We start from the raw sequence: 10124 nt of genomic DNA, 5'->3' as shown, positions 1-10124 counted from the left end.
AACATTTTCCCATGGTACTGCCTAATACTTTAATTTTTCTGTTTAGAATTAAAATCTTATAAGTACCTCATTCCTAGAGTAAAAACAACAACAACAACAAAAATCAGCATTTGTGATACCCACAAAGAAAACCTGAAATGCTTAGCAGGTTTTCTGCTTTATTTTAGAAATGCCTTTCAAGGCAATTCTTACAGAGCCGTAATAGTCATTGGTCCCCAATTTTGACCTCTATCCCCACTCCACTGGAATATCCTAAAAGCTGATTCCTAAGCTATGGCTTCTGAGGACAATATAATCAGTGGGTACATTCTGAGAAACTTATTTGAATATTCAAATACAAATTGAAAAGGCTCGATCTGGAAGTCAGGCCATCGAGGGAGGAGGACCTGTGAACTGGACAGGGCTTCAAAGCCGACCATCTGCTTGTTCATTGGTAGCAGCTGGTATAACTGGAAGAACTTGAGAAGGAAATTAGGAAAGCCAGTTGAAGTTCCAGCTCTGTCACTAACTGGCTGAACTGGAGTGAGTCATTGGAAACTCTTTGTTGAGCCTCAGTCTCATTATCTATAAAACTGGAACAAGGGAGTTGGCATTAAGGGCCTAACATATTTGGGAGGAAACACACTAGTCTAAACTTCAGTTTCTGTCCCTTTTACATTTAAACTTGTGCCCTGTCCACCTCAGAGGGTTTGGGGTTTGGGGGAAGAGCGACAGGGAGAAGGTATAACCTCTCTGAGCTTCAGTTTCTGTGTGAAGAGGTAACAACATCCCGCCAGCCCACCAGTAAAATTCCTAAAGAGCGGAAAATGGGACAGAAAAAGATTGCAAAATGTAAAAGGCTATACATATGTGACTTGTCTCACACTTAAAACACAAAAAACAGACTTAAAAAGCAATTGTGCGTCTCCTTCCTCCTAGCTCCAGTGTTACCGCCCCACAGCAAATAAAGACCAGCTTGTAAAATAGTCCAGAGTGGCAACCCCGTTTGTACACCCCGGAGTGCCGGCCACACCCCGCAAGGCAGGACCTGGGCGGGAGGGGGCGTGGCGGAGCACCGTCCGCCTATCGCGACGCCCCGCCCCCGTCGCCCCTGCGCCTGCGCCCTGCGCACCTACCAGCCTTCGGCGCCCCGGCGGGAGGTAAGGGGCTCGCGAGAAGCCGCCTCAGGGGTGTCAGGCCGTGACCGAAGTGGTGGGCAGGGTGCCAGCACCCGGCGCGGGAGGGACACCCCACAGGAAGCAGGGCATCAGGTCGGAAGTGCGAGCGCTGTGGGGTCCCTACTCGACTTCTGGAAGTGGCGTTTTCGGTTGTGGAGGCGCTGTTCGAAGCGGGTATAAGGAGGCTGCCGACCGGGCGAGCTTGACGGCCTCCCGGGTCTCGGGGTGGAAAAGTTTCCGTCTTCTGCCCTGCCCGTTGACGCACTGTGGGTCCCAGGTCGTCAGGGTAGCCGGAGTCTCGGTCCAGAGGCTGGCCCGGGCACCCGTTCCTGGGCGGGAGTGAGGGGAGACGGCGTTTGGTTTCTGTGGCCCAGGTGCGCGGTGGATGACACTGCGAGGGACGGTACGAGGCTCAAGGGAAGTGAGGGGAGGTCCTGGGGCGCGAGGTGGGAGCCAGCCTCCTGTCAGCCAGACCGGCGAGAGGGCGGTGGATCGCAGAAAGCCCCACATCGAAGTCCCCCCCTTTTTAAAATTCGGAATCGGAGGCTCAGAAAACAGATCATATGGGAGGTCGATCCAAGGGCCTTGACTTTTCTTTCCAAAGTCAGTACCCCTTCCCCCAGTCAGAAACACTAGGCGACATGCTTGAGGGAATTTGGTGCCACCGGCGTAGGCAAATGTGGGAAGGTGTTCATCACTTTTTTTGGAAGGGGACATTGCCTGCAATTTTGGACTTTTCCTGAGAAACGGGCTTTTCCCTTATAAATAACCTTAAGTAATTTGGTTAGTATCCCAGTACTTTTTCCTTATTGAGTAGTATGATGCTCAGCTGGTAATAGTTGTAAGCACTCAAGGTTAAGTTTGTAAAGCACCTGGCACCCTCACCTCTCGCCCGCCACAAGTGTTAAGTGCCGTGAATATGATTGCAGTTCTTTGACTTCTGAATGTTTGACCTGTCTTATGTGAAACAGTTCACATATTATTTTAAAAGACTTTTTACTTTGAAATAATTTTACAATTACAAAAAAGTTACAGAAGTATCTGAGTTGTCTAGAGTTTCCTTTAATGTTAACATCTTATGTAACTATAATACAGTTAGTTACCAAAAGGAAGAAATTAATTTCCGTACAACACTGTTAACTAAATCACCGTTTCTTCAGATTTCATCACTTTTTATATCAACGGCCTTTTTCTGTTTCAGGATCCAATCTAAGATCCTGTGTTGCATTTAGTTGGCATGCCTCCTTAGTCGTCTACAATCTGTGACAACTTTGAAGTCTTTTCCTGTTTTTCATGACCATTGCACTTTTGAAGAGTCCTGGTCAGTTATTTGTAGCATGTCCTTCAGTTGGGCTTTGTCTGATGTTTTCTCAGAATGACATTACGGTTGTATATTTTTGTTAATACCACAGAAGTGTATTTGCCTTTCTCAATAGTTTATCATAAGGGAGTGCATGAAATGACACTATTGTTGATCACTTGGTTAAGGTAGTATCTGCTGGGATTCTCTACTGTAAAATAACTGTTTTCCTCTTTGTATTTAGTTAGTATCTTGGGGTAGAACTTTTAAACCATTCAGATATCCTGTTTACCCTCCAGCTTTAATTTGCTGATTTTAGCATCCATTAATGGATCTTGCTTTCAGTAATTATTACAGTGATGTTTTGTTTCCCCATTCCTTCTTAATTTATTAATTGGAATTTTTTGGTAAGGAAGAGCTGTCCCTTTATCCTATTTCTTTATTAATTTTTTGTATCAGTATGGACTCATTGATTTTTCTATTGGTTATTTTCCTACACTTTTGTTATTTATTTTATGTCTCAAGTTGTTCCAGCTTCATCCATTGGAAGTTTTTTTTCAGATTGCTTCCTGTGCCCTTTTAATAGACTCCCATCCACCCCCTGACCGCCTTTTTTTTTTTTTTTCAAACTACCTTACTTTTTGGCCTCATAGGATGCTTCAGGCTTCTCTTAACATTTTCCCTATCCTGGAATCCACCAGTTCTCCAAAGACCCCTGGTTTCTTTTTTGGAGAGTACTATTTAAACACCAAAGGATCTGGGCTCTAGGTGTGCTCATTGCTACTGGCATATCATTGTTTCTAGTACCTGGCAGAAGACATCTAGAAAGGGGTGTGTGTGTGTGTATATTTTATATATATGCACACTCAGTCCCTCAGTCATGTCCAACATCTTGCAACCTTATAGACTGTAGCTCACCAGACTCCTCTGTCCATCGGATTCTCCAAGCAAGAATACTGGGATGGGTTGCCATTTCCTCCTCTAGGGGATCTTCCTGACCCGGGTATCAAACCGGCATTTCCTGTGTCTCTTGCATTGGTAGACATATTCTTTACCACTAGTGGCACCTAAGGAAGCCCATTGTATATGTATAAATGTGTATATTTCTAGCTAGCTATACAGTCATCCCTTAGTATCCAAGAGAATTGTTCAGGACCTGCTGCTGCTGCTGCTAAGTCGGTTCAGTCGTGTCCGACTCTGTGTGACTCTAGGCTGCCGTAGACAACAGCCTACCAGGCTCCTCCATCCCTGGGATTCCCCAGGCAAGAACACTGGAGTGAGTTGCCATTGCCTTCTTCAATGCAGGAAAGTGAAAAGTGAAAGTGAAGTTGCTCAGTCGTGTCTGACTCTTCGAGACCCCATGGACTGCAGCCTACCAGGCTCCTCCGTCCATGGGATTTTCCAGGCAAGAGTGCTGGAGTGGGTTGCCATTGCCTTCTCCGCCAGGACCTGCAGCAGATACCAAAATCACTGAGGTTCCATAGTTGACTTTTTGTATCTGCAGTACTGTATCTGCAGATTCAAGTAACTGTAGATCATGTAGTATTTATTGAAAAAATTTCCCTGTGGGTAGACCCTTGCAATTCAAATCCATATTGTTCAAAGGTCAACTGTGTATCTGTGTCATGGAGATACAGGCATATATATATATATATACACACACACACATATGTACCCATGCATCTACAAAGATTTATATTTTATTTTTATGTTTATATGTGTATATATATACACATGTAATTATATATATACACATGTTATATATATATATATGTATGTTTTTAAACTGGAGTTTATTCTGATACTTCTATTTCTAGAAAAATACCACATTGTTCATTATAGTCTTGCCCCTTATTTGTAACTTCTCTCTTCAACAGTGAGAAATCTGGCTTTTGTGTTCTACAAAATATATTTTTTTTATTTGTTCAATCCTAGTAATATACATAATGTATTGTTAGTTCAGAATTCCTAACCCATAGTCCTATGAGAAACAAATTTACTAACTAGAGAACAGTAGAGTTGTGTGTAGTTTTTGTTGTTGTTGTTGTCTTTAACCTTGTGTTATCTAGTTTGTGCGGTGCTATGCTAGGTCACTTCACTCATGTCCAGCTCTTTGTGACCCTATGGACTGTAGCCCACCAGGCTCCTCTGTCCATGGCATTCTACGGGCAAAAATACCAGAGTGGGCTGCCATGCCCTCCTCCAGGGATCTTGACCCAGGTACCGAACCTGCGTCTGTTACATCTTCTGCGTTGGCAGGCAGATTCTTTACTGCTAGCACCACCTGGGAAGCCCCGTATCTCACATCTAGATACCAATGTCCAGCATCTGTTTTCCAAAGTCACCTGTATTAGTTATTTTCTGCCACCACTGCTTTCAGTGTGGTTATGTTCATTTGTAATACAGTTTATTTTTTATAGTTTGTATTTCATTGTGGGTTCCCCCACATTTTGTTGTTTTTGTTTTTTAATGTACAGAATTTCACCTTTTGTGGTATACAGTTCTGTAAGTTTTGATAAATGTATTTTAATTGTGTATCGACCATCATTGTCATGATACAATTCTGTTCCCCCACATATTCCATTACACTTGAAAAAAAAGTCAAAAGTAATACAACTCTGCAGAAGTTTGGGAAATTAGTCATTTTTGTGTTCCCACTAGCTTTTTCATAAGCATATTTTAAATATTTGTGATGTTAATGTAAGTATATTTTGTATCCTGTGTTTGAATTATACCAGAAATATTTCCCAGTTTTTTGACTAAAAAATCAAGAAATGCTGAAAATATTTTCAACTTATTTAGTCACACTCTTAAGCCACATTTTGTATTAAGACCTTCCCATAATAGTTTACAAATGTTATTTGAGCTACTTTGTCATCAGAGTAACTGTTGGACAATTTTGTTGCAGTAACACTATGCCTTATGCAGTTGTTTGAATGTTATGGTCTCTTCTTAGTTTTATATGGAAATTTTATTATACTTTTATGGAAATGGAAATGGTAGAGAGAAGAAAAAAGCACTCTCTAGAAGGAAACCAGGAGATGGAAAAGTCTCTTGGGCCAGAACTTCTGCCCTGAAAGATGGCCCTTATGAAGCAGCAGGTTTTTCCTTCAGCACAAAATGCTAAGGGGCAAAGTCATGTACTCTGACCTGGAAATAACACTTTTTGAGTTCAAAAAAGAAAGCTGTCATCATAGCATAGGGGAACAGTGAAGATAAGCCAAATAGTCAATAATTGGGGTTTGTCAAGTATACCGAAAACTGATTAATGGAAGAGAAAGAAGAATCATTTGAGTTGTATCTCAAATGCTACATACAGTTGAGAGAGGCAGATGGGCTATAAAAGAGTGACTAGACAGAGGGAACACCTTGCAAAGCCAAAAGTAGAGATTTGGATGATATTTCAATAGAATGAGTGGATTACTTATGAACATTGTATTTTCTTGCTCAGATAATAGGAAACTCTTGGAAGTGTTTGTCCGAAGGAGGAGCATGTTGCCTTTGGTGTTTTAGATATATTAATTGGTGATAATCTATGGGGGAAGATTGGAGAGGGGAAAGAGACTAAAGGAAGGCCAAATAAGACACTTGTAATATGCTATGCATATTGTGCTGTTTGACTAGAGTGATAGGATTAGAAGTAGTGTAGAAGAGACATGTGAAGGCATGTTTTAGTTCCTTTAGCATTGGAATACCAGTTTGAATACCAGGTACTTTCAAAACCATTTTGATGGGAATAATAGTATATATAAAGATAGCTTCTTAAATAATCTGCATAGTGGAAGAAAATGCAAGAGGCAATGGGATAAACTAGGAAATGATGTTAGACAAGTAATAGATAATTTGTGAGACTATTATGTATTATATATAATAAGAGAAAGACATTCCCTATAGCACAAGCAGGCAGTTAATGAAAGAAGACATGCAAATAGATAATAAATCAATCTTATTAGTAACTTAAAGAATGCAGAATAAATAAGGAGACACCATTTTTTGTCACCAGTTGAATGTCTAAGAAGAATGATAATATGAGATAATGGTTGGAGTATGGATAAATGGACATTTAACATTTTTTAAAATTGAAGTTTCAGTTCAGTCGCTCAGTCGTGTCCAACTCTTTGCGACCCCATGAATTGCAGCACGCCAGGCCTCCCTGTGCATCACCAACTCCCAGAGTTCACTCAGACTCACGCCCATAGAGTCAGTGATGCCATCCAGCCATCTTATCCTATGTTGTCCCCTTCTCCTCCTGCCCCCCAATCCCTCCCAGCATCAGAGTCTTTTCCAGTGAGTCAACTCTTCTCATGAGGTGGCCAAAGTATTGGAATTTCAGCCTCAGCATCAGTCCTTCCAATGAACACCCAGGACTGATCTCCTTTAGGATGGACTGGTTGGATCTCCTTGCAGTCCAAGGTACTCTCAAGAGTCTTCTCCAACACCACAGTTCAAAAGCATCAATTCTTCGGCGCTCAGCTTTCTTCACAGTCCAACTCTCACATCCATACATGACCACTGGAAAAACCATAGCCTTGACTAGACGGACCTTAGTCAGCAAAGTAGTCTCTGCTTTTGAATATGCTCGCTAGGTTGATCCTAACTATTCTTCCAAGGAGTAAACGTCTTTTAATTTCATGGCTACAGTCACCATCTGCAGTGATTTTGGAGCCCCCAAAAATAAAGTCTGACACTGTTTCCACTGTTTCCCCTTCTATTTCTCATGAAGTGATGAGACCAGATGCCATTATCTTAGTTTTCTGAATGTTGAGCTTTAAGCCAACTTTTTCACTCTCCTCTTTCACTTTCATCAAGAGGCTTTTTAGTTCCTCTTCACTTTCTGCCATAAGGGTCTGCATCTATTTCCCATGAAGTGATGGGACCAGATGCCATGATCTTAGTTTTCTGAATGTTGAGCTTTAAGCCAACTTTTTCACTCTCTCACTTTCATGAAGAGGCTTTTTAGTTCCTCTTCACTTTCTGCCATAAGGGTGGTGTCATCTGCATATCTGAGGTTATTGATATTTCTCCCAGCAATCTTGATTCCAGCAGTATCAAGTAACAGAAAAGGCAAAATGGAAGTATATTTGACATAAAATACTGTATTTATTTCTGGTATACAACATAATGATTCAACAGTTTTATCCATTATGAATTTAATGTCATGATAAGTCTAGTAACCATCTGTCATCCTGCAAGGTCATTACAGTATTATTGACTAAATTTTCTGTGATGTACCTTCATCCCTATGACTTTATAACTGGAAATTTTACCCATTTCACCCACCACACTGCCTTCTTTCTGGTGACCACCAGTCTGTTCTCAGTATCTATGGATCTGTTTCTATTCTGTTTTTCTTTTTAAATTTCAGGTATTTGTGAAGTCATATGATATTGGTCTTTCTCTGACTTATTTCACTTAACGGAATACCCTCTAGGTTCATCCATTTTGTTTCGAGTGGCAAGATTTCATTCTTTTTTGTGGCTGAGTAATAGTCCATTGTGTGTGTGTGTGTGTGTGTGTGTGTGTGTATCACATCTTCCTTAGCCATTCATCTGTCTTCGAACACTTAATGGTTGCTTCTATATCTTGCTAATGTGAATAATGCTCTGTGAACATAGGGGGGCATATATCTTTTCAATTACTGTTCTCATTTTCTTCAGATAAACGCTCAGAATTAGAATTGCTAAATCATATGACAGTTCTATTTTTAATTTTTTGAGTAACTTCCATGCTGTTTTCTATAGTGGTTGCACCAATTTATATTCCTACCACAGTGCATAAGGGTTCCCTTTTTTCCACATCCTTGCCAGCAGCCAGCATTAATTATTTGTCTTTTTTGATGATAACCGTTTTGACAGGTGTGAGGTGGTTTTGACTAACTTTTCCCTGATGATTAGTGATACTGACAATCTTTTCATGTGTCCTAGGAAAAAAATGTCTATTTAGGTCCTCTACCAATTTTTTAATTGGATTATTTTTTGATATTGAGTTGTTTCAATTAAAATTTCATGGACAGAGGAGCCTGGTAGGCTACAGTCCATGGGGTTGCAAAGAGTTAGACACGACTGAGCAACTTCACTTTCACTTTATATATTTTGGATATTAATGCCTTATCAGATACATTATTTGCAAATATCTTTTCTCATTTAGTAGGTTACCTTTTTGTTTTGTTGATGGGCTCCTTCACTGAGAAAGCTTTTTAGTTTGATGTACTCCTATTTGTTTGTTTGCTTTTGTTGCCCTTTCCTGAGGAGAAAGATCTAAAAACGTTGCTGAGACCAGTGGCAAAGGGTATACTGTCTGTGTTTTTTTCTAGGAGCTTTATGGCTTCAGGTCTTTTATTTAAGTCTTTAATCCAGATAAATGGACACTTTGATATGTCCTTCTCCAGATATGTTGCTAGTGGGAACGTAAATAGGCACACGCTTTTTTGGGATTTCTAATATTAAAAGCCTTAAAAAATGTGTCTACCTGTTAATTCTACTTCCAGGTATTTATTTTAAAGAAATAATCATATAGATGGTTGTATGGACTTATGTGTAAGGAAGGTAATTACACTGTGGTGTAGTTTATAATAGAGGAAAATTGGAAACATCCTAAATAGCCAACATTAGGTGATTAAATGATCAAACCTCCATGTAATGTGATGCTATGCTGCTATAAAAAAACATTATAGAAAAATAGTTACATGGAAACATTTTTATTTAATCAGGTTGTTCAAAATAAATCTTTTATTTGTTCTTTTATTCATACCTTCCTTTGTTCACCCAGTAACAGTATACTTTATTATTATTATTTTTTTTTTGCTCCTTGCCATTCTTTTCCTTTGGGTTTATTTTCTTTATTGTTAAATCATGCCTTTTAGTAGTTCTTTTAATGAAGGGCTTTGTAATAAACTTGGTCTTTGTAGGTCTGAAAATGATTATTTTACTCTCACTTCTTAATAATCTGGATATATATCACATCACTACTTTGAAGATATTTCTGTCTTTTGCTGTGTTGCTTTGATGAAAAGTTGCTGCTTTTGTTGTTTTAGTTTGTCTTTTATATCTGCTTTGCTTTTTAAAGTAGTTTTTCTTTTTCCTTAATGTTATGAAATTTCCCATCTGTGTATTTTGGTAAATTTGTGTTTTTTAATGCTGCTTGGTGCTTATATGCATTTTCAGTTTGAAATTTTACATCTTAATTCTTAGCATATTCTCTTTGAATAGTGCCTTTTCAGTTCAGTTCAGTTGCTCAGTCGTGTCTGACTCTTTCCTACCCCATGGACTGCAGTACGCCAGGCTTCCCTGTCCATCAACAAGTCCTGAAGCCTACTCAGACTCATGTCCATCGAGTCAGTGATGCCATCCAACCATCTCATTCTCTGTTATCCCCTTCTTCTCCAGCCTTCAGTCTTTCCCAGCATCAGGGTCTTTTCCAATGAGTCGGTTCTTCACATCAAGCGGTCAAAGTATTGGGGTTTCAGCTTCAGCATCAGTCCTTCCAATGAATATTCAGGACTGATCTCCTTCAGAATGGACTTGGTGGATCTCCTTGCAGTTCAAGGGACTCTCAAGAGTCTTCGCCAACACCACAGTTCAAAAGCATCAATTCTTTGGTGCTCAGCTTTCTTTATAATCCAACTCTCACATGCATACATGACTACTGGAATGTGACTCTTACTTGTT

The 10124-nt window shown here is 40.0% G+C and overlaps 1 protein-coding gene across 3 annotated transcripts in view; it reads left to right on the top strand.

Moving 5' to 3' along the window:
* Nucleotides 1–1083: 1083 nt before the first annotated feature.
* The window catches only part of STX17 (syntaxin 17), a 68996-nt gene continuing 59955 nt past the window's right edge, over nucleotides 1084–10124 (top strand). The window contains exon 1 of one of the 3 annotated variants that reach the window (XM_069576063.1): nucleotides 1084–1139. The gene's annotated coding sequence lies outside the window, so the exon portion shown is untranslated. Of the gene's footprint in view, nucleotides 1561–10124 lie in introns of all 3 variants that reach the window. The other 2 variants (XM_069576064.1, XM_069576065.1) reach the window with 2 other exon arrangements.

The sequence above is a fragment of the Ovis canadensis genome, chromosome 2, assembly GCF_042477335.2.
Source record: "Ovis canadensis isolate MfBH-ARS-UI-01 breed Bighorn chromosome 2, ARS-UI_OviCan_v2, whole genome shotgun sequence".
Lineage (NCBI taxonomy): Eukaryota > Metazoa > Chordata > Mammalia > Artiodactyla > Bovidae > Ovis > Ovis canadensis.
This window is presented reverse-complemented; position numbering and strand designations above follow the sequence as displayed.